The sequence below is a fragment of the Ailuropoda melanoleuca genome, chromosome 7, assembly GCF_002007445.2.
Source record: "Ailuropoda melanoleuca isolate Jingjing chromosome 7, ASM200744v2, whole genome shotgun sequence".
NCBI classification, from domain to species: domain Eukaryota; kingdom Metazoa; phylum Chordata; class Mammalia; order Carnivora; family Ursidae; genus Ailuropoda; species Ailuropoda melanoleuca.
In genome coordinates this window covers 119,634,663-119,659,672 of record NC_048224.1, presented here as the reverse complement: position 1 = coordinate 119,659,672, position 25,010 = coordinate 119,634,663, and the positions used below count along the sequence as shown (strand labels likewise).

Below are 25,010 nucleotides of genomic sequence, written 5' to 3'. Positions count from 1 at the left end.
GAGAAGAGAAGAGAAGAGAAGAGAAGAGAAGAGAAGAGAAGAGAAGAGAAGAGAAGAGAAGAGAAGTGAAGAGAAGAGAAGAGAAGAGAAGAGAAGAGAAGAGAAGAGAAGAGAAGAGAAAAGAGATTTCATTATCATGCTCTCATTCGTCACTCCACTCCATCCTGGCTACTCACCCCTCTACTTAGCTCTTCTTTTCTGCATCACTGTTCTTCATATCACTGAGTCCAGGGAATACTTTCCCACTTTCACCTCACCTGATATTTCAGAAGCACTTTGTACTATGTCTAAGTTAACATTAAATCACTGCCTCTAAATAAAATAATATTCATAACAACAGTCATAAAAGCGACAGCACATTGCTTTGGTTTATTTGATACCACTCACTTCTGGCTTTCCTCTTAGGCTCTAATCCTCCCTTCTCAACCACATGGATGGTCCATTTTTTTCCATCTAATCCTTCACTGTTGAATTTCTTTGCGGTTTGTCACTGGTCATATGATATTGCCCACTCAATGTCTTTCCGTTAAGGGTTCACACCATACCCATGGCTTCCGTTGTTAGGAATATGTAAATATGTGTTTGCATGTCAGCCTTTTGGAATTCTAGCCCCATATATCTGGCTAACTGCCTGTTTGTATGTTTCCATGCTCGATGGTGAACTTGTAGCGTCTTCCTCTAATGGCTCCTATCTTAATGAACGATAACAGCATCCATCCAATTGTACAAGTTGCAAACCAGAGAATCGTTCAAGACACTCTCCTATCTCTCATCCCCATATCAGGGAGGTCTGACGCTCTATCGATTTTGCCTCCTAAATAGCTCTCAGACTCTGCATCTCTCAGCATCTTTTCTGCCAGGATCCTAATCCAAGCGATCATCTGCTGTTCCCTGAATTAATGCAACACCCTTCTAAATGGTCCACTTTCTTTCTGTTCTGCAGATCTTGTCTCTACAGTCCAGGAAAATCCATTATTTAACAATGCAAATCTGACTGCATCTCTCNGAGCCCATGCCCTTGACAATGCCCTTTATCCTTCCATCCAGTAGGGCCAATTTATAAAACTAGGACCTGGAAAGAAGTTTGATGCTATGGAAGACAGTTTCCTCCCAGATGTGAAAATAGAAGCCCCCCCCCTTCCCCTAATGTGATTTTCCACTGCCTCTCTTACCCCATATGCCAAACACCTGCCAAGATCCTGTGTGTCTCTCACCCACCTTCATTCGCATCTCCCTGGGTACTGCTCTAAAACATTTGGCATCACGACGGTAATGACCAGAAGGTCCAGGGCTGCCGGACTCCAGGGTCTCGGCCTGACCTAGGAGAACAGTGATTGTCCGTTCACTGGCTCCCCCAAGACGCTCATTTTGTAGGTAGCCAAGAGCCCCCTGTCACCGCAAAGCAAAGCTAAAAAGGCATCGGTCTTCAAGGATCCAGGATCCTCCTCCTTTTTATTTTAATAAGAGGGAAATTAAAAAGCTTAGCAAAGTACTGAGAGGATTGAATTATAAAGCATCAGAGAAAGATTATCCACTGTTGTCCCTATCCTCGGCAGCCTGGTCAGCAAGGAGGGACAGAGGACGGTTGGCCCGGAGGAGTCCATGGTCCAGCTCTGCCAAGAAGCAACCCTCCCCAGAAAAACCTGGCCCTTTCCAAGTGCAGGTGTTCCCCGCTATCCGAAAGGAGGGCATTCCTAGGAATCCTTCCCTTAGCCAAAATGGCATAAGACAAAAAAGCAACTCCAGTACCATTCATTTATATGGAAAAATTTTTAAGCATTCCCAAACCCAAAAAAAAAAAAAAAAAAAAAAAAAAAAAAATCCTTTTTCCAAGGTCAGTTTACTACCCAACTACCGCCCTGTATTCTCGCCTTCAGGACCCAATGTAAGAAATTTCTTCATCATCACAAAAGGGAAAGGAAGGTAAAGCTGTGGGCACTTTTTATGCCCTCCTCAGTTTCATTCTTAAGGAACTGAGAACTAAATCTTCTAAAAGGTCAAAAAGACCCTCTTACACCCCACCTCCCACCCCAGCTCCTGAAACACAAATGCCCAGCACACCAGGTTTTGTGGGATACAATCCTTACAGTCATCTCGCCTACAACAACTACAGGCTGGGAGGGAACGCGGTCACCAACAGCCATCTTAGCATCCTCTGATATTACCATTCCAAACACCCAAGGCCACAGGTAAGCCACTGATGCCCCACGGGAGGTACAGCAGACAGTTCTGGGACCAACCCTGACCTCATGTTGTGGGAGATTGGCAAGATTATCGGTGGCCTGTGGCGAGATCGCTAATGAAAAAAACAAGAATATGTAAATGCAGATAAGAGAGTACAATGAATCTAGAAAAGCCTATCATAATTCCCCTGCATACTTTGCTTACATAGATGCAGAAAGTCCTACAGAAGCTGCTTTGGAGGAAGAAAGTGGACAGAGACAGGAGAAAGTCGCACGGAGAAAGGAGAACCTCACGTGAGCCTTCAGCAGAAGATCCAGATGATTATAATGACGCTGTCAGGGAAGCATACAGCCACCGTCAGCTTCCAGAGAAACCACCGCGTATGAGTGAAATCCTCAATGAGAGTGCGGTGCCAGATGTTCGGTCCGCTGTCACAACAGCTAGAAAGCAGGTCCAGTCCTAACGGCTCATCAGCAAACACTAGAGGCTGAACTTCTTCAAATAGAGGAGCGACACCAGGAAAAGAAGAGGAAATTCCTGGAAAGTACAGATTCTTTGAACAACGAACATAAAAGTGTGTGCAGTTTGAAAATAGACGTGGATATGGAAAAAATTGACCCTGAAATTGCACAGGCAGAGGGACAGGCTCGAGAAAGGCAGGGGAAAAGGGAGAAGGAGGTGGCAAAGCGAGCTGAGGGCAGTCAGAGCGGCATGGTTCCTGCGAAGAGCAAGCTGCTGCAAAGACTGAGCAACGGGAAGAGCACGAGAGCGGCCTGATGGAGACAGAGGAGACACACCTTGAAGAAGCGACAGAAAGCCATTAGAGCCATGAGGAAGGCGCATCTACTCTTGAAGACAAGGAGAGCGGGAAGGAGGGGTGCACGGGTGGCTGCAGAGGAGCCCCGAGGTGGTAACACGGTCTCAGAAAGCAGCAACGGAGGAGCCACCCAGGGACCCCACCCCCGAAGACAAGAAGAAAGAATCATGTTGCCTTGTTTTAGGTGTTCTAAATACTTCTTTAAATAAAAAAAAGAGAAGAGAAGAGAAGAGAAGAGAAGAGAAGAGAAGAGAAGAGAAGAGAAGAGAAGTGAAGAGAAGAGAAGAGAAGAGAAGAGAAGAGAAGAGAAGAGAAGAGAAGAGAAAAGAGATTTCATTATCATGCTCTCATTCGTCACTCCACTCCATCCTGGCTACTCACCCCTCTACTTAGCTCTTCTTTTCTGCATCACTGTTCTTCATATCACTGAGTCCAGGGAATACTTTCCCACTTTCACCTCACCTGATATTTCAGAAGCACTTTGTACTATGTCTAAGTTAACATTAAATCACTGCCTCTAAATAAAATAATATTCATAACAACAGTCATAAAAGCGACAGCACATTGCTTTGGTTTATTTGATACCACTCACTTCTGGCTTTCCTCTTAGGCTCTAATCCTCCCTTCTCAACCACATGGATGGTCCATTTTTTTCCATCTAATCCTTCACTGTTGAATTTCTTTGCGGTTTGTCACTGGTCATATGATATTGCCCACTCAATGTCTTTCCGTTAAGGGTTCACATCATACCCATGGCTTCCGTTGTTAGGAATATGTAAATATGTGTTTGCATGTCAGCCTTTTGGAATTCTAGCCCCATATATCTGGCTAACTGCCTGTTTGTATGTTTCCATGCTCGATGGTGAACTTGTAGCGTCTTCCTCTAATGGCTCCTATCTTAATGAACGATAACAGCATCCATCCAATTGTACAAGTTGCAAACCAGAGAATCGTTCAAGACACTCTCCTATCTCTCATCCCCATATCAGGGAGGTCTGACGCTCTATCGATTTTGCCTCCTAAATAGCTCTCAGACTCTGCATCTCTCAGCATCTTTTCTGCCAGGATCCTAATCCAAGCGATCATCTGCTGTTCCCTGAATTAATGCAACACCCTTCTAAATGGTCCACTTTCTTTCTGTTCTGCAGATCTTGTCTCTACAGTCCAGGAAAATCCATTATTTAACAATGCAAATCTGACTGCATCTCTCTTGTTCATAAGTTTTCATTGGCTTCCCCGCTTTGAACATGTGCAAGGTCCACCATTATCTGCGCTGCTCTTCACTCTTCAGCTTTATCTCTCACATTTTTCTTTTCTTTCTTTCACTCTGACTTTCCTTTTCTCTGGTGAGCAATAGTACTCCCTGTCTTAAGCCATCACACACACTGTTCCCTCTGCTCCAACCATTCTGACTTCTCTCTCTCTCTCTTTTTTTGTTCTTGTCAGCTAACCCTCATCCTTTAGATTTCAATGAAAAGATCAAAGTTTTTATTTTCAAGCAAATGCTGAGGACATTTATCTAGACTGAGTTAGATTTTTCATTTACAGTACACCGCATTTGTCCTGCATAACACTTATTTTTAAGAACTGTTTCTCTCACTAGACTGCACTGTTTGATGACAGCAAAATGGTGTCTCCTTTACTCACAATTAAGTTCTTGAATTTTTAAAGGGCTATAAATCCCAAATTCCAGCAACATTTGTTAAAGTCATTTTTTTTTTCTCCCAGGTTCTCCTAGAAAAATTTGTCTTTGCCATCTGGGTTTGAGACAAACATATAACTTCCCTAAAACTTGTATTCTAATTTATATTCCTTCATCCGGTAAAGTCAGATCACTTTTCATATCATGTCATACTCGCTCATGCAGTCCTAGGACAAGGAGTTTGAATTACTCTATCACTTCAGGGGATGTTCAATAAAAGAGGTACCTGCAGTAAAAAAAAAAAAAAAAAAAAAAAAAAAAAAAAAAAAAGCATAGCATATCCCAGGTATTTCTTGGACATAACATATGAAAAGAAAGATCTGCTTCTTTTTATATTTTAATAAACTTTCCTAGTGTTAACATTAAAGTCACTTAGAGAATGTTCCTCTCAAGCTCTCTCATAGTGAAATCCCATTAGACTTTAATTTGCTTTATTTGGAAAACGAAGGTACAAATCTCACCTTAAATAGTTCAGGGACACATACATACCAAAAGAACAAGGGAGATCCCAGCAGGTTCCAGAATCTCAGAAGTTCAGTTTCAGGTCACTAGCACCATCCTATCTCTCGGCATAGACAATGAAATGAGGTCGTGAGGTAACACTAGGTAGATAGGCAATGAAACAGAGGTAGCAAATGCTGTGGACAGGTAAAAACAAGATTTGGGGTCCACTTGCTAAGGCAATAAACCTGGAGTTACCTTTCATTCTTTAGCAGTTTATAACAAATCAAAACAAAGTAAACCCCAATGGGCAGGATAGAAAAGAGGAGAACAGAAAAATCATAGATTGGTGTAGAAAATGTGAGATAAATTAGATAGGGAGGTAAGGAGGGAAAGAAGGAGGTTTTGTAGGTCACAGAAATGATAGCACGATCTCTGTGGCCCACAAAACTCCAATTTATATTATATTATTCTCCCAGAATGCTGTGTCTAATTTTTATTTGGCCAGTTTATAAATTTTTTTTGCTTTCAATTTTGAATAAATATTAATTCTTTGATTCAGTCAATATTTATTGTATTTCTTTTATATATATCTTGAGTATAATGGTGTATATATATTAATGTATACATATATTAGTATAATAGTGTGTGTGTATATATATATATGTGTGTGTGTGTGTGTGTGTATATAGTCCTATAATGTATAAAAATATGTATAAGAGGGGTGCCTGGGTGACTCAGTCTGTTAAGCATCTGCCTTCGGCTCAAGTCATGATCCCGGAGTCCTGGGATCAGCCCCCATACTGGCTCCTTGATCAGCATGGAGCCTGCTTCTCTCTCTCCCTCTGCCTGCCACTCCCCCTGCTTGTGCTCTCTTGCTGTGTCAAATAAATAAATAAAATCTTAAAAAAAAATAATATGTATAAGAATACTGCTCTAATATATTGAGAAAATAATCATCAATTCAGTGGATTCAGTAGCTTTTCAAGGGTGCTAAAGTTACTGAAAAGTATTAAGGACATCAGGGCTACAAAGACGGACTTCTTTCAGGGCCTGAACTGGGTCTGTATGGGTACTCTTTCTTGGATAGCTTTTGTAGCCACCTTGGGAACTTTCCTTGATAAGACTTTCCGTGCCCTGTGAATATATAAAGAACAATGAAGGAGAGATTTCCAAATAGCTCCTAAAGTGAATAGCATGATTTTTCTAGGTTTCATTAAAAACAGAATGGTATAACTAAGTACAGTTGGTACTTGAACAATGTGGACATTAAGAGTCTGATCCCTCACGCAGTTGAAAATTTCTGCATGGATTTTGACTCCCCCAAAACTTAACTATGAATAGCCTACTGTTGACCAGAAGCCTTCCTGATAACATACACAGTCCACTAACACTTATTTTGTATGTTATATGTATTATATAATATATTATATACTGGATTCTTCAGTAAAATAAGGAAAAGAAAGTACTATTCAGAAAATACATTTAAAGTACTGTACTATATATAAAAAAAAAATCCACATAGAAGAGCACTCGCACAGTTCAAACCCCTGCTGTTCAAGGGTCAACTCTTCCCTTTTCAGATGATTTTACTTTCCAATTTCACAACTACTTTCAGTTCACTGCAATATATAATTTATATATATATATATATATACACACACATATATATATAACCATCCCCTTAAGTTTTCTACTCTAAAGGTGGACCCATTGTTTAAATAAATAATTGTAGAGAAAAGTCTTCTGTATGAAAGTCCATAGGCTAGAATCTCTGCAGTGACCTTAATAGATTAATCTTTGGGGAGGAAAGCCTGCACTCATTCTGGAGAAACGACTACTATTATAAAAATAAAAAGCAGGTCCAATTTATAAGTAAGAAGATAGTTTAGATGTGTTATCAGGGTCTTGACATCTCTAGCCTCTCCCCCTCTTATTTTTCGTAAGAATCAGTGAATTGCAGAAGATAGATAGTTTCTCATTTTCGACTGTCTGCTTCCCCGTCCCAGCCTCACAGCTGTTAATACACATGATGATTTCATTCCCTACATTTATTCCTGAATATGAAAATATTTGGGGTCCAAAAATCTGTCTGTAGACCCCAAGCCTTTTTCCTTGTGAGGAATTGAAGGTTAATTATTGATTGCTGCTGGCCTGGATGAAGGCATGTTTGTGGGTTCTTCTTTTTTTGAAGCAAGGCCAGAGTTAATTCCCGTTAGTGATAGAGGACTGTCCTAAAAGAACCTGGGAACATTAGGCTTCCTTCTAATGCAATGAAATAGCTGCTCTGTCAATGTTTCCTTATCCACCCACTTGTCTTATCATGCCTCATGCCTTTTGTTACTTGTATTGTTCCTTTTGTTGTGATTTTAAAGCTATACCCTGTAGCTTACTCCCTGTGCTCAACCCATCTTGGGTTGCAAACTGATTATTGATTCACCAAATAAAAATAGCATTTTACCCCTAGATTCATAGAAACTTTTAGAGTCATCAGGGAACCTAACTCACCTCCTGACACAAGCCTACTGAATTCCCGGGATCCATGATTTCCTTCCTGGGTATTTTAATGACATTAACTTCTGAAATCTTATGTCTTCATCAAATTTTAACTCCCATCAGTGTATTTTATTATCTATCTATCCTGTATCAAAACTGGCAAAGTTTTCCAACTTGCAGATGAAATGCATTGCATTTATGATGGCGTGCCAGTATCCTCATGTGATCTCAGTGCCCCTGGCCAGACCACAGCCTCTCCAATAGTTTCATACAGATTTCCACTAGACAAGAGTTATTACAGATTGGTCCTTCTAAAACTTTACCCAGATTAAGCCATTGACGGAGTTAGTAAGATTAGTTTTGAAGTTTGCTGCCACTCCCACCACCACCATTAACCAAGTTCTAGGTCTATGGTACTTTCCTGCAGCAAATAGGCTTTGACCATCTACACCTTGTTTTCCCATTGCAAAGCCCTCAGCAGACATATGCTACAGGCGTCTTCTCTCTCATGCAATTAATTACAGTGAACATAATATTGGCAGTTATTATTGCATGAAGGTTAATAGTTATATTAGATGTTAAAGGGGCCAATCAAAAGTTCACTATGGTCTTTCACTAATTTCCATATTAGCTGATGCTTTTCTCTCTATAACTGATTGTTAATGAAAAGTCGCTGAACTTAATACTTTACGTCTGAAGTCCAGCTTATTTTCCCATTGAGAAAGATGTGCTCCTCCAAGTTAGACTAGCACTTATTTTTCCTAAATGGCTTCAAGATTGTTATTTTCTAATCTTTCTATGGTTTCTGGTTGGCAGGTATTAACAAGAGACCATCAAAATTCTCAATTAACAGAAGATAGCTCTGTTCTTGAATGTGTTCATATACCTAGATAAGGCTTCTGTTGGAACTCTTCATGTCCTCTGCCTACCTTCAATGCACAGAACTTTGCACTGACAACTTCTCTTAAATATCGTGAAGTAGAACCAATTTTTAATTTTTAATACAAGAGAACAAAGAACATTGGCTAGGAATCCATATTTGTGGATATTTCCACATTATGACATTAAGGGCTGATAGACTTGGTAGCTTTCTGGCTCACTATACTTATTCATAAGTCTGGATGCATTATTGGATTTTTATTTTGCAACACCACATCAATACAGAATTATAAAATAAAATATGTTTATTCCTTTTCCTTTGAATTGCAATTAACTTGCTCATAACTACCACTCATTTGAAGTTTACTTGAGTTAGTTTTGCTCTGGTAAAAAAAAAAAAAAAAAAAAGGAAAAGGTCCCAAATCTTCACTGGCTTACGTTGCACCTTACACTGAGTCTTACAAATACACATTACATCTAACTCACCTTACAGTGTCTCACACCTGAAACTTGGCTCTTGTCACTGCTTCATTTCTAGCTCTGCACTGAAGGAGAGCTTCCTCTTGGAACGTGTTTATTCTCATGGCAAAGGAAAAAGGCTCTTTGAACTTTTATTTGTAAGTGACATCATTCATGTATGCTTATTGTCCATTGGCCAAATCCAATCAAATGGCCAAAAACAATGTCAATTTGTTGAGGAAGTGTATTCCTCCTCCAGGGAATAGGGACGTGACAAGTCTCATGGCAATGGGAGAGAATATAAATTTTTTTTGCAGAGAGGTGAGAGGTGAACAATTGGCAATAATAATAGATCTCTAGCAATTATCTATGTTGATTTCTACTGATCTGGGGCTTTCAGATAGTCTGTCTACTGGATGACTGACTACCCAAATAAATATTTCAGTTGTTATCCATACCTTTTCTGATATCATAAATACAGTCATAAGTCATTGGTGCTACTAGAAATTTCTTAACTGCTGAACATCTTAGCCTATTGACAACATCTTTAATGACATTTATTTTAATTTGTTCTTCAATAATAACATAATTAACTCGATTAATGACAGTTTTGCCCATCTTATATGCAAAGTGATTCTTATAACTTGTGTATTCTCATTCCCTCTACCCATAAATTCCAAGAAGACTGAAACTAATGAAAACCCAAGTACTAATAATGAAATTCCAAGGAATCTTGTAATTGACCATCACCTGGAGTATAAGCTTATCATGGTGAGAATCAGAAATAACATAGACAAGTTATTTTAATGAAACTGTCTACTTTTCAGGTGTGTGAAAATGATCTAATTCTTTATCTGGTTTTGTTTTTATTTCCTTCAAAATGTCACTTTCATTTCAGTGATTGGCCTTTTGAAATTGGATACATCTTCATTTGATGTTTGTGCTCACTGTAGTAGTGTTTCCATTTTTTTTTCTTATAAGCTATAATGAAACTGAAGTTACAACTTAAAGTTTGGAATATCTATATCCAGATAGCATGGTTGATTCATTCTCCATAAGTCCCCTTCTGTTCAGAGTATTATAGACCATTTCCATAGTAAGAAGATCACTTGGAAATTTTCTTGGCTTCACCGTACTAACCATTCTAGTCACTTAGTCTCCCAGGTGTGTTCTCACCCCATCTTGCTCTGTCTAATGGCTTTTGGGTTTTCAAGGTCTATCTCCTACAATCAACATTATTTCACCTTTATTTTTAGATGCTGTGTTCTCTTTATCTCATATCTCCCTAGTAGACCTATCCTTAGTACAGAAACTGGACACACAGCACAGTTCTTTTCTCTGTGTTTCTCATTTCATAAATGCATCTTCCTAACATCCTTCTCTTTTCTGCATGATGGAGATAATAGGAACTATATGTCAATTCATTATTTGACTACTAAAAATATGTATTATTTGTACAAATCATACACACTGATACCTTACTGAGAAGGATAATTTAATTATCCTTAAATTATACAATAATTATATAATAATTTAATTATAAGATGCAGCCTCTGTCACTATATGGACCACACATTCATTTGCCCAGGCCAATCCTAGCATATATTCATCATGTTTATATAACTATCTTTCACTCTCACAAGAGTACATGTTTGGAAAATAAATTATATAGTTGCCCTATTTATTGTAGATTTAGTATCTAGGACAAAGCTGGGCTAAGCCTTGACTTTCTTTTTGTACATTTCTTCTTAGTACTTCCCTTAAAACATAAATCCATGCATTTCGTAGTCATGCTTTGTCATTAAACGTGCTATCCTTATTCTCCCTCACTTTCACACACAAATTGTGTTTTCTCCAACACACTGAAGAGAACCTGACAAATGCTATTTATTGTTTGCTTAAATTTTCCTCATTGGTGCAAACATATTAGGTAGATGCTTCATGCATTTGGGAGAGGTTCCCCAGTTGATTCCATTATTGGTTTTTTTCAATTTTCAGATGTCGCTGTAATCATCTGACTGAGTCAGCTCACTCTCTGGAACCTTCCCTGAACATACTGTTAATACCAAGCTCACAATTTACAGCTAAATATTTGCTTTTTTCCAGCCCGGTATTTAAAGGACTAGAACATCTTCCATTGTTGTTATTTTTCCTTTAGTATAGCTCTCATTTTTCTTTCACATAGGTATTTCCTCTTCTCTAAAACCTTGAATATTTTCATAAATAAGTCCTTTTTTTACTTTAACTAGTGATAAATTCTACCATTTTCAAGGCTGAAGTACCTACACACACATTCTCTTATAGAATAGTTTCCTCTACCTTTTAAATTTCTTATTCATTGTGCTCACCAATGGAAAAAAAAAAAAGGTGAAGAAAAAACACCCTTGTCAATAGTGTTGCAATATATACATATAGCAAAGCATTCCATTGTAGACCATAAACTTACACAGTGTTCTATGTCAATTATATTTCAATAAAGCAGGAAAAGAAAAAGAAAATTTTCTCCTCGTTCAAGTTGCTAAATACTGTGTAACAGTAGTTGATGCAGGTCCTGACTTATATCTAAACCCCATCACCTCCATGTAGGAGAACCTGTCATATCCACCCATTTCTCATGCAAATCAGAAAATGAACCAAAATAATACTCCGACATGAAAGAGGGAATAACAGATGGACCTAGAGTGGAGAGAAGGGAGGAAGAGGAAGAGGAGTCCTAGTGGCTTGGGCTGGCGTAACAAAGTGGAGTATTTATGGTGGGGAAAGTTTGGAAAATGAGAGACTCTTTTTTTTTTTTTAAGATTTATTTATTTATTTGTGGGGGGAGAGGGGATAAGATAGAGAAAGAGAGAGAGAGAAAATCTCCAGCAGACTTCCTGCTGAGCTCAGAGCTCCATGCAGGGCTAGATTCCACCACCTTGAGATCATGACCTGAGCTGAAATCAAGAGTCAGATGCTTAGCCAACTGAGCCACGCAGGAGCCCTGGAAAATGAGACACCAAAGAGAATGTAAAGTAAACCAGATATAAACTGGTCTGGGTGTTATTTATTAAATCCTTTGCTATCCTATAAGAGACTGGAGTAAAAGGTATAGATTTCTTTCACTTACTTAAGTATTTATTTATTAGTTAGCTCCCCTGATTGTCCGGTATTTTTAGATGGGCCTCTGCCCCTGATTTGACTCACATAGATGACTCCATTAATAGTGTTACAAGCACATTCGTTCCTATTTTGATTTCCAAACACTAATCTCAAGTGCGGGCTTCTTAGCAAATTTGAGGGCTTTATGTGAAGAATATGGAAAGTTCCTATGTAATTAGGATGACCGTTAAAAATCTTGTAATTAATGATGTCCACAGCAACACCCATAATCTGCATCTGTACTGTCTACTGTTACAATTGGAACTGATTTAAAACAAGCCTCAGCCAAATTGGGCTCACAGAGCGAAGGAGAAAGGACACCTCAGACAGATTTGTGGAAAGCCAGATGAATTCCCAGAGGCTATTTATTCTAACCACAGTTTTCTTTTTGAGATAGGATTTCATTCAACAACAAGGAAAAGAGTAACGAAATTTGAACAGTCAATATAAAGCCACCTTCCTGGACCTAAAACCCAAACCCAGAAGTCTAGTATCCTCTAGAGCTCTGTGCAAGAGCCTAAATAAACTTCCCAGACTTTACGGGTATATTTGCAGCTCCAGGAGACTGTACTGCCTTCACACACTAAATGTGATATCAGATTGAATCTCTGAGATTTTCAACTCAGGCATAGACTGAAAATGACTTCCTGTCTTGGGTGGGGCCGGCAAAAGTCTGTCAAGGGCTATATGAAACAGCAGACAGAGATACCCCAAAGGCAAACCAAAGACTACTTCTTAATAGAAGTTGGAGAAATGAGCAAATCCTAATTCATTTTTTTTTAGTCCAGTATTTATCTTGGTTGCATAGGTTAAAAATACTTGAGGCAGTTGACTTACTGAGAATGATTAGGTTGGTTTTATAAATGTGCCAATTGGTATGGAAAAAAAATTTTTTTTTATCAAATCCACTTGTAAGTGTATTTATACTGGAGAAATGAGGCAAAGGAAGTTCTCTCTGCCTTTGGCGGGAGGGAAAAAAAGATGAAAACAACTACTGTAACTTCAGCTCCACTCGAAAGAATGACCAACTGTATCCTCCTCCCCCCACCAATGACCGCCATGTCCCTAGCCCTGTTCTATAGCTCCATGACCTTATTAATACAATTGAAGGTCAAGGTGTCCAGTGAATTGGTTAACTTGCATACATATGCTAAACTTAATAGTTAACTACCCTTGACATATTATTCAAAAAGAAACCATTACCGCGCGTATGCTCACAGCCTCGACACAGGCCAGATGTTCTCCAGTAAAACATGCTACCAATCTAATGAGCTGTTAGTGTTTGTGCTCATAGACTCTGTAGCAATTTTGCCTTAATTTTAGATATTTTAATCCCTTTTATATTAATAAAAGTTCAATGATACATAACATTAAAGAAACATGAAAGCCTGATACAATTTTATTTATCAGTCCCATTTATTTAAGGAATATGTTATAAAATGCACAGAAAAGTAGAATCAAATAGCTAGGCCATAACTGAGACAATGTGAACTCCAAACTGCAGGTTTTTCAATTAAGTAAAACAAGGGAAGGTGAGGATGCTATTCTATTTCACCTAAATGGAAAAGACTAAAAGAAACATTGCCAATTTTAGGGTAGTAGCTGGTTTGTCCTTTTGGGAATGTCCTTCTTCACTCTCTCTTTGCTAATTCCTGTTTTTCTTTCAGGTCTCATGAGAAAGTTACCTATTCAGAGAATCCCTCTTCACACTGGGTTATGCCACAGGGACGTGGTCTTTATTCCCTCAGTTAGTTGTGCCTGTTTTGGAATAATTTGCCCCTTTCTTCCTGGTAGGTGCTTTATACATTTTTCTGTTCCAGACTGATTGAAATCATCCTCAATCTACTTGAGAAACTTCTCCAGAGGGATATTATACCTATGCTTCTTTGTTAGCTTTTTCTTCTCACTGCCTTAATGAAAAAGAATTAATTTGGCAGATTTACTTTTACTCTATTTTTAATGGGGATTTTTAAACAATGCATACTTACTCTTTATTTGCTGGAACTTCAATGAACAGATTTGGGCTGTAAAGAATTAATGGAGGCACAAGTTAATCCAATTGAAAAGCACCCATTGAACTTGCAAATTAAGGATTTGAGCAACTTCATTTTGATGCCAGTTTGCATCATCTTTTTTTTTTTTTAAGAGTTTATTTATGTCGAAGAGAAAGAGGGAGAATGCGGGTGGGGGAGAAGGGCAGAGGGAGCGGGAAAAGCAGGCAAGCAGCCTCCCCGCTGAGCAGGAAGCAGGACTTGGCTCTTGATCCCGATTTGACCTGAACCAAAGCAGCTGCTTAGCCCTTAGCCAACTGAGCCACCCAGGTGCCCCCTCAGTCATCATCTTTAATCTTTTTTTTCTTACTGAATACAATTCCTCCAAATTCCCTCCAAATTCTTATGTTGGAGTCCCAACCCCCAGTGCCTTAGAATGTGAATGCATTTGGAGGCAGGAACTTTAAAGGGATATTTTAGGTTAAACGAGGTTATGAAATGGGGGCCCTAATCCAGTATGAGCGCTGTCCTTATAAGAAAAGGAAGATACCAGACATGCATATGCACAGAGAGGAGAAAGGCCACGTGAGGACAGTGAGAAGATGCCATCAGTGAACCAAGGAGAGAGGCCTCAGGAGAAACCAGGCTCACCAGCCCCTGGACCTCGGACTTTGAGCCTTCAGAACTGTGAGTAAATAAATTTCTGTTGTTCAAGCCACCCAGCATGTGATATTTTGTTACGGTAGCCCCAGCAAACTAATACAACAGGTAAATACTGATGGCTACCTAATATAGGAAAACACTGACATTTTATAAGATTTCAGTATACCCTTATGCTAGCTGTCTCTAAATAAATGGATAGATAAAGCTTCACCCAGTACAGATCTCAACCATCAGCCACTGGCCTCAAAGCACACATTCCATTTACAACTGTATTAATCACTATAGTCCAGTATGTCAAGATATAAAGAATTACCAAAAAAAAAAAAAAGATTTAATACTTAGCAAATGTATATATTATGTTTATTTTTCCTCTGCTCAAATGTTGCTTTGGGATTTCCATACACTGGGAGATTTAATACAGTTTGACTCAAACTCCCAATTTCACCAGCAGAGAAAGTTCAGTGCTCTCCCTCAAATTTTATAGCTTCTGTTTTGTTTTTGTTTTTTTTTAAGTCCCATGGAGTTACCTCACTGTTCTGCATCTGCTAGGGAATTGGATTACTTCCCCCACCCCACCAACACATACACAGTGCAGTTCAGAGCATCGTCCTAGCTGTCGCCAGATTTAGTCACACTGGGTACATCATTATATTTGTAATTTCCTGAAGATTTTTTCAGGTCATGGGGAAGTGAATGTTCAAGAGACCTCATATTGGGAATGTGATAATGTTCATTGTACTGCAGGCCCTAAGAACACTAGTCATTCTTCCAGAAACTCAACTTCTCAACATCTTTTTAATGTTAAAGCTCCAAGAAGATGATTGTCTCTGATTTGCATAACCCCTATCTTCCTCTTCAATTCTCTATTGTCTTAAGCTATTTATCTCTTTTGGAGGATTTTCCCAATAAGCCTATTTGTGATTCTCACTCTTACCTCTTTATCACAAATTTTAATGTGCATATGCATGCAATATTTTAAAAACAGAATCTTGATCACATGTTTTATTAATTTTAGCTTCTCTTCGCTCACTAAAATTATGTGGTAAGCATGTCTTAGAATGATTAATTACATTCTAAAATATTTACAATGGCTAAAATATTATATTATTTGAATGCTCTATGACTTATTAACTATTCTGCATTTGAACATGTTAGCCAGATCCCATTTTTTTGCAATTAAAAATTACACTGATAGGAGAATCTTGGAACATGAATCTTTCCTTGACTTTTGTCTATTTTCTTATAATTGATATCTAACAAGGGAATTCTAGATCAAAACTATTAAAAATGTTATTGCTTTTTTAGTAATTATAGAAGTAGTCAATCATTCCTACTAGAAATCAATAGATACTGTAATGTGTTATTTTAACAAATTATAAAGTGAATATTATGCAATTCATAATGATTTGCAGCTTATTTGTATAAATTCTATCTTGGAAAAATTGCCTAAATAGATACATAAATATCTTCAAATGTATTATTTATATATATATATATATATTTGTATATAATACATAGTTGTATATATGTACTTATATATGTTTCAGTACATATGAATAATATTCACTTCAATTTTAAAGCAGCTGCATACATTTCAACTAATGAAGATACAAATTAATCAACTTTGTGTTCGTGTGTTTCATTATTTTTCTCACAAATCTTGCCACAATTGGTACATTTTACATATAACCCTTTGCATATAGATATTTGGAGCAATTCCTAGACTGAATTTGCTGGTTCAAAGCATTTTCACATTTTAAAATTTAATGAATTCGACCAAATAAGTCTCCAAAATTGTTCAGCAAATGTTCCATTCAGCAGTGCAGATGATACATATTTTATTAATTGATGGATAAGAGTTTGATAGAATATTATCTTTATATTTTTATTCCACTAAAGTAAACAATATTTTTAAAGTTTAGACACCATTTAATGTCTTCTTAAATAAAATATATATTAAATATACATACATGCATATATAACATTAGTCTGAGAGGGTTATAGCAATATTTTACAATTATTTGGGATCACTCCAATCATTTTCATGCTATAGAGCAATTTATGTAGCCTTGATGTTGCCTGTCTCTTCAGATTCATAAGAACTTACCCTTAAAAAATAGACTAGCCTCAAAGCCTTTGGGGAAATTTTTATTTTTTTTCCATTTTTCCCTCAATTATTCTTATTTGCTTGTTGATTTATTTGAGGAGCTCAATATCTTAAAAACTTGTGTATTTTTTAGCTATTTTACATAGAGAAAGCTCATGCATTTCTATTTTCATATAGATTTTGTTATTATCAGTTTATCTGGGTAGCTTTTCATTGCTTAAACATGATAAAGTTAGCATCTTTTTCATTAATATGGTCAACAAGTTTTTATTGTATGAAAAATGCTCAATATATGCCAACTCCCTGAAAATGTCTAATTAGACCCTGATACAGGTGGTTTTAAGGTAACAACACTTGAATGTGTGAGAAATCCTTCATGCCATTCTACATTGTACACATTGTTGGATTAAAATTTGGATAGGCAGTGCAAGCTACTGTTTTTATTGATTGTGTTCAGATAGAAAAATTCTGAACCACATGTTCTTCATATCTGGATGAAATTCACCCAATGCCAAGTAAAGTGTGTGCATTGATATTATTACCACTTCCTGTACCAATTTCCCTTCCTTTGAGTATGTAGATGGGGATTGTGTGGGCAGAGATAATCTGGATACTTTACTCATGAGGATGTATCTAAGTAGTTTAAAATATTATGAAGAGAAAAACATTCATATTTTTATTTTTATTTTTTTTTTAAAGATTTTATTTATTTATTCGACAGAGATAGAGACAGCCAGTGAGAGAGGGAACACAAGCAGGGGGAGTGGGAGAGGAAGAAGCAGGCTCATAGCGGAGGAGCCTGATGTGGGGCTCCATCCCATGATGCCGGGATCACGCCTTGAGCTGAAGGCAGACGCTTAACCGCTGTGCCACCCAGGCGCCCCCAAAACATTCATATTTTTAAAAAACTAGCTAAGTTGTACTTACAATTACCGTTACATTGTCTGTGGATTATCAAGCAATGTAGTGGAGAAAAATATTGGTTACCTTACCTAAGAAATTTATTTCATATCTACACATATCATTGTATAAATATATATTTCCTCACTGGAAAGCCACTAACAGTATTACATTAATTATTTTAACATAGTTCAGTATAAGTCAGTGATAATGTTCTAACATCATTAGTATTTTTAGATGTACTGTTAATATTTTGGTGACTGTCTTCCACTGAATATTTATTTGTTTCATTTTTTAGGTTGCAATATTTCTGTACCCAGGGATTATTTTTTTTCATTGAAACATGTAATGAGAGTCAAAAAGAAAATATAATTCATTAAATAAAATTGTGTGTCACAATAAATGTTTCCTGGAATAAATATTTCTTTATCATATCCAGTATATACTGTAGACATATATATGTATTAAAAGATCTCAGTTTAATTTTTAAGGATCAAAATTTCCATTTTTTTTACAAATCCATCATTCATTGAATAAAAGAAAAAATGTATTTAAAGGTAAATCTTTCTTTTTTTAAAGATTTTATTTATTTGACAGAGAGAGAGAGAGAGAGAGTACAAGTAGGCAGAGTGGCAGAGAGAAAGGGAGAGGCAGGCTCTCCGCTGAGCAGAGAGCCCAAAATGGGGCTTGATCTCAGGACCCTGGGATCATGACCTGAGCCGAATGTAGACGCTTAACCAACTGAGCCACCCAGGTGTCCCTAAAAGTAAATCTTTAAATGAGTTTCTATTAATAATTGTTTCACTGCAAGAGACAAAACCAGGGGCACCTGGGTGGCATAGCGGTTAAGCATCTGCCTTCGGCTCAGGGCGTGATCCCGGCGTTCTGGGATCGAGTCCCACATCAGGCTCCTCCGCTATGAGCCTGCTTCTTCCTCTCCCACTCCCCCTGCTTGTGTTTCCTCTCTCGCTGGCTGTCTCTGTCAAATAAATAAATAAAATCTTAAAAAAAAAAAAAAGAGAGAGAAACAAAACCAAACAATTATAATATAATGAGATAGTGCTAACATGGAGTCGGACCTATAAGGCTAAAAGAAAATGGGGCCCCTTTCTGTATATATAGAAAATCTTCCCAGAATCGAAGGCAATTTAACTGACATGTGGCAAAGGTAAAAACTTATTAGATGAATAAAAGGAGTATGTATTCCCTGGATAAAAGAAACCGTATACCTAGTGATACTGAGATTTTAAAAAGTGACCAGGTCTTAGGCAGAGTTCCCTAGAAGTAGAGCCTGAGATGGGGATATTAATTCAAATGTTTTATCTGGGATGTGGTCTCAAGAGAAAGGGAAGCAGGAAAATAAGACAGGGAAGGGGAAAAACAAACAAACAAAAGCAAGAGTGTAGTCTTTACAAAGACACTACCTAGAGTGTATCACTCAGGGAAGCTTTGAGGACCAAACTGCCACAAAGAGTCAGTCCCACCTTCAGACCACCATTCACTGCCTTTAGTCAGTCCTGCCTGAACTCTTACCTCAGAGGTGGGATGGAGCTCCTCAGATATGGTGGCTCCTCTGGAGTGGGGACGTCTTTAGGGAAGGGGACTATTGTGAGTTTTATTGGCCAATAATCCCAATACTGGGGGAAGGGCGCAGCAGCCATGTAAAGGACTGGGTGAGGGTGGGGCATCAAAAGCAGCCTGCACTCCTTTCACTACTCAACTCCATTTGTTTCTTACCTTGAATTTGTCCATTCTGACAATGCCTTTTTAAAATTTTGGTTTATCACAATGTGTAGGAAAACTTACAAGGAGGGGAAGAGTGGGATCAACAGCCTTTGTTGCTGCAATTGCTCTTGAGGTCTTTTCTGCTGCTTGTTATTGCCATCCTCCACCTCCCATTTTGGATTCCCCTTCAAATCTGGATTTCCGTTGGGATTCTAGTACATCTTCTTGGATTGGTGGTTTGTCTGGTGGGTTGACCCTGACCTTAATGGAGGGTTAGTCACTGGAAACCTTGTCCTCATCAAGCTGTGAATACAGTACTGACCTATTTACAGTTAGAACTAGAGATAAGAGCACCAAGAGATGCTCTGGGGTGGGGGGTGGGGGTCACCTGAGGGCAAAGCAATTTCTCCTTTCTCCTCTTATGAGGTGTCAGTTTTTTTCCTCGTGGCTCTCATGGTCAATTACCTGTACTAGAACATTAACTCCTTTTTTTTCTTTTTCTTTTTTATTAGCACAAGAAGTTCAGTTTGGCTAGATGATGGCTTTAGCAGAAGGTTCTGTGGGACTCCTGTTGTGCCCTAGCCTGCGGAAGTGCTCCCTGTCTGGAGACCAGGAAGGAGAGCTGCAGATTTCTCAAGCAGTTCACTGGAAATGGTGCCATGAGGTCATTCTTACTTCTACCTATTGTTTCCCAAACCCATGATTGTATTTTTGGGTGACATAGCACCATATAATGGCCATATATTCTATCTTGAAAGATAGAACCTATTTTCTCAGGATGTCATTTCCCCTCTGGCTTCTCAGCTGTGTTTTTAAAAGGCTGTTATTCCATTGTTCTAGTAGGAAGCAACTTGATTGATTATCCTGTGCTCATTACCATGCTTCCTTTGCGGTAAAGTGGATTCGTTGTGTGAAGGGATGTTATATGGGATCCCATGTTGATAGGTAAGATTCTCGGGAGGCCCTTGGATAATGATGGTACAGGCACTGCAGGCAAAATAAAAGGGGCAAATTCATCCAAAAATATGAGTCAGTCTCAATCAATAAGGAAAATTGCCTGCTCAGGGTAGAAGGCACCTGAGCCAGTCAGCTTGCTATTAAACAGAAAATGGCTGGTTGTTTTCCTTCAAGAGGGTGTCATATTGGGGGTGCAGTGTTTTGGTCTATATTGCTGGCAAGTTATTTATTCAGCAGCAGCACTAGGTAGTACTTGGTTTGAAGAAATCCATGCTACTGGGCCCAGGCATATCAAATACCTCTGGCCTGATAGTATTAACACTCATGTTTCCATTGCATAATGGAACAGTTAACTGGATTGGCATTGGACGGAGATGGACTGAAATCTACTTGCTTAAAATCTGTTGTCTAATTACTTATTTAGTGATGCTTCTGGTGGGCACTCATTTGTGACAAAAAGATCTCTGCGCTTTGCCATGAGTCTGCATACTCTTTCTTGGGTCTTTTCTCTCTTCACACAACCTTGACCCATGCCCATTGAGAGAATTTGCTTCACTGCTCTCTTCTAGGGCCACTTTTGAGAAGAGCTTTATTGAAAATAAAGACAATTTTTAGCTTACACCTTCATACCAGGCTAGCCATGAACCAAATTCAGGTGTTGTCATCCTTCATCACCTCCTCACTGGGTGGCCGTTAGGCTCTAGTTAACAACTAAGAGAGAGAGGCACTGGTGCAATGTTGGGAGCTGACATTGGGTGTTGGGCAGCTTACTTGTGCTCTTTAAATATGCTTGAGCAGACTTCTATTTTATGATGGATTGCTTCTAAGCCCACCCACACTTTAGAGTTTGTGGATCTGAGAGTATGTACTTCATAACGGAACGTTTGGGACACATGATCGTTGTTGTTTCATAGTCAGACACTCTTTGTACTAGGGCTCACGAACATGCCAAGAGCTGGTTTTAAAATCTTGTATAGTGTTCAGCTGCAGAAGACATCGCCTTCCTCCAGAGCCCCATGTCTGTCTGCACTGTGACTCTTTTATTAAGACTTGTCAGAATTACTTAGTAAATCCACATGACTTATTTTTCTACCACAGATACCTCCCACACCATGTGATCTGTAAGAATATAATGGCCTAAATGGTGGAGCATCTTATATCACAGTCTAGAAGTACTATGAACCCTTTTCTTATTGTCCCCTCATTCAAATCTAGCAGGCTTACACACCAATAAATGGGTTATGGCAGTATTCACAGTATGGAATATGCTTGTATCAAAACCTAAAGGTGCCCTTCAATCTCTGTACTTTTCCTAGTTGTAGGAGGCACGAAGTACAATAACTTACCTTCTATTTTGGAATGGAATGCCCTAGAATGCCCCAGACAATTGGACCCTAAGAACTTCATCTATGTGGCAAGAACTTAAATCTTTATAAGTTTTACCTTGCATACTCTAGAATAGTTATGTTCCCAAGGCATTCAGAATGCTTGCCACTTCTTACTCATCAGTTGCAATTAATATGATGTCATCAATACAGTAGACCAATGTGATGGTCTTTGTGGTATCCAGAACATGAGAATTCCTTGGGATTATTTTCAGAAGGTGAGCACATGAATTACATAGCACTGAGGAAAGAGAATTAGTCTGTAGTATGTCAATGTGAACTGCTTCTAATCTTTCTTCTTGATGGATATGAAAGAGAAGACATTTACCAAATCAACAGTCACAAATTATCCTACTTTGATAAGAATAGTACAACTCACACAGGTGTTGCAACTGGGGCCACTAATTAGTTAAATTTCTAGTAATCCACTAGACCTTGACATTACCCAGTGATTTTTTTCATGTACCAGATTGTTGAATTAAATTGGGATATAATACTGGCAAACTACATCCTTCAAGTCTAAGAGGGTCCCAACAATTTCTGCCATTTCTCCAAAGATATAATACTGCTTTTAATTCATTATCTTGATCAGAATGGGAAGATTTGGGTAATTTCAGGGGCACTACTGTGCCTTACCTACTATAATAGCTCCTACTGTACAGGTAAAGAAAACAATGTGAGGTTTCTGTCAGCTGCTAAATAAGTCAATTCCAATTTCACATTTTAGAAGTAGGAAATCATCACTGGGCATTTCTTTGAAACCTAGACTTGGTCCAGGACACAATTTATTTATTTTTATTTACTTTTTTATTTGAATATAGTTGACATGCAATGTTACATTAGTCTCAGGTATACAATATAGTGATTCGGCAAATTTACACATTATACTATGCTCACGGCAAGTGTAGCCACCATCCATCCCATTATGTTGCTATTACAGTATCACTGACTATATCCCTTATGCTCTGCCTTTTATTCCTGTGACCTATTCACAATTTATTATTTAAGTTCCATGCCCTCCTATTCTAATGGGTTTAATGGTGCCTTTTATTCTCAGGTATCAATGACAATTTGCACTATATTCACCAGCTTTTGAAAGGTCTGGAAAGGTCTGGGTATTCTGATTTCCCTAGAGTATGGTTATATAAGTTAATGACAATGGGCCTCTTAAGAGAAAGACCAAGGGAATCATCACTTTATGCACTTTCTGAGATATTACAGTGTGTCTCTTCATAAGAACCTTCTTTTCTCTCTTTCACTCATGGTTTCTGATTTTGAAAATAGGATCAGGTCTATAAATTAAGCAAGGGATCATGATTTTTTCATCTGGGTTGCTAACCTCAGCTTTCTGCTTATTTATTTTTAAATATAAATATGCATAAACATCTCTCTCTCTCTCTCCTTCTCTCTCTCTATGTATATACACACACATACATACACATATATACACATCTATTTGGTATAGTTATTTGATGGCTTTCTATCTTGCCCTGAACCATCTCCATATTCCTTTCGCAACACGCTGTGTACATTTCTGACCTTACTGTCCGATTAATTATATTCACATTTCTTATGGAAGTTAAGGGTTGCCATCTTTGTTAACAAGAGCCCAGTTCTCTAATTTCTCCTACCACCTGTACAGATCTACGGAAGATAGTCATTACTGATCTTTCAACACTGCTTTCCTTATTGCCTTGGTAAATGGAGTGGTCTCTTTGCCCTTTCAAGGAATGTGGTCGTTGTGTTTGTGTTTCTTATCTTCTATAGGGAACCCATTCTAACACACTCAATTCTCTCAGCTTTTTGATCACTTTCTTAAGAGTTGTGACTGAAGTTCTTGCATTTCTGCTTCATTTAATTGTGTTGTTGCTTTTTCAAGCTCCCCAGAGCAATCCCCTATGTTGTCATTGTTGTTGCTATTGTTATTATATGGGGGGTACTAAAGTCATTTTGTGTGCAATTCCTTTCCTCCATTAGCAGGCCCAGCACCTTCTCAGTCTAATAGTGCTGCCATTTGACCTCAATTATGGCCAGAGAAAATGGGGACCGATCTTGAAGAAGAAACATACTGACTTTTAAAGTACCTGTGTTATGGGCACCTGAGTGGCTTAGTCGGTTAAGCGTCTGCCTTTGGCTCACTCAGGTCATGATCCCAGGGTTCTGAGATTGAGCCCCACATTGGGCTCCCTGCTCAGCATGGAGCCTGATTTTCCCTCTCCCTCTGCTTACCTCTCCCCCTGCTTGTGCTCTCTCTTTCTCTCAAATAAGTAAATAAAATATTAAAAAAAAAAAAAGAAGTACCTGTCTTATTTGAAGCCTCTCAATAGTCTTCAAGCAAAGAAAGCCTCTGTTTTTCAATAAGGTGCAATGGGCCACTTCTGAAGGACCAAAGGTTAAGAGCAACTATGGAGTCAAGGTTTTTGAGTACATATACACACATCTCCATCCTAAATCTCAGAGTCCTACTCTTTGCCTGTCCAGACCCTACTCCAGCATCGCAAACTTACCTGGGCTGCTCCCTTCTCTGGTCTTCTTCCTCTCTCACAACTAAGTCTGGTGTATTTCTGTATTTTCTTCAACTCTGCCTGAGTTTTGGTTATAGGAGTTGTTTCTCTTTGAAATTTCCAAGGAAACCCTCTGATGCTCATACTTTGCTCTAAGTTATTAACAGACCTGAGCCTATAGTGTATCTCTTCCACAAATCAGTGGTGCTTCCCAACTGCCGTCCGATCTCACAAGCACTTACATTAGACCCACCCTCATAAACTGGAGAGGTAGTTATGTAACAGTGTTCTATGCATTAGTAGAGGAAGTGCAACTGTATAACTACATATTTAGTATAATGACAATAACATATGCACATTCCCTGATGGGGTAGTGATTGGTTTTTAGGGATGACTCAGGAATTATTTAATTGAATGGTACTATTTGAGCTAAGTATGAAGCGTTAATGGAAATTCTCTAGTATATATGTAGAGAAAAATTAATATAATTTTCCACCGAAGGATTTTCATCTGAGTAAAGAGATAATTCTGTTTGTTTTCTGGATATATTATCTTGAGAATAGTTAGCTTCCTGTTGAAATAATCTAGCCAAGAACTGATGAGCTTCTTAACTAAAGAAAGCCTAGAGACAATGAGGATTTGATTTATTAAGAGTAACTCAC

General features: G+C 38.2%; 1 pseudogene; it reads left to right on the top strand.

Annotated features, from left to right (window-relative positions):
• LOC100468932 overlaps positions 1–25,010 on the top strand; it is a 59,268-nt pseudogene that overhangs the window by 13,200 nt on the left and 21,058 nt on the right.